This window comes from Myotis davidii, unplaced genomic scaffold, assembly GCF_000327345.1.
Source record: "Myotis davidii unplaced genomic scaffold, ASM32734v1 scaffold286, whole genome shotgun sequence".
Classification (NCBI taxonomy): domain Eukaryota; kingdom Metazoa; phylum Chordata; class Mammalia; order Chiroptera; family Vespertilionidae; genus Myotis; species Myotis davidii.
The window spans coordinates 155,111-155,736 of NW_006297577.1; the positions used below are offsets into that span (position 1 = coordinate 155,111).

At 35.0% G+C, this 626-nt stretch overlaps 1 pseudogene; it reads left to right on the plus strand.

Moving 5' to 3' along the window:
• The first annotated feature begins 261 nt into the window (after positions 1–261).
• LOC102753541 overlaps positions 262–626 on the plus strand; it is a 6,161-nt pseudogene continuing 5,796 nt past the window's right edge.

A 626-nucleotide genomic window follows, 5' to 3' on the forward strand; every position in this document is an offset into this window, starting at 1 on the left:
ACAATATCTGTATTATAGGAATACCAGAAGTGGAAGAGAGTGAGCAAGGAACAAAGAACCTGTTTAAAAAAATAATGACAGAAAACTTCCCCAACCCAGTGAAGGAAAATGTCACACAAGTTCAGGAGGCACAGAGAGTCCCAATCAAGATGAACCCAAAGACTCACACCTATACACATCATAATCAAGAGGGCAAATGTTAAAGATGAATCTTAAAGGCAGCAGGAGACAGAAAATAGCTACAAAGGAGTTCCCATTAAAATGTCAGCTGACTTCTTAATAGAAGCACTTCAGGTGAGAAGGGAGTTACATGAAATAATCAAATTAATAAAAAGCAAGGACCTAAATCCAAGACAACTGTATCCAGTGAGGCTAGCATTTAAAATTGAAAGTGAAGTAAAAAGCTTTCCAAACAAAAAAAGATTAAAGGACTATATTATCACCAAACCAGCAATGCAAGAAATGTTAAAGAGACTGCTTTAATAAGAAAAAGAGAAAGAGAAAGAGAAAGAGAAAGAGAGAGACAGAGAGAGAGAGAGAGAGAGAGAGAGAGGATCATAGGCATAAAGAAAATTAAAATTTCAATAAATAAATACCCATCTACACTAATAAAAGAGAAAAATGGT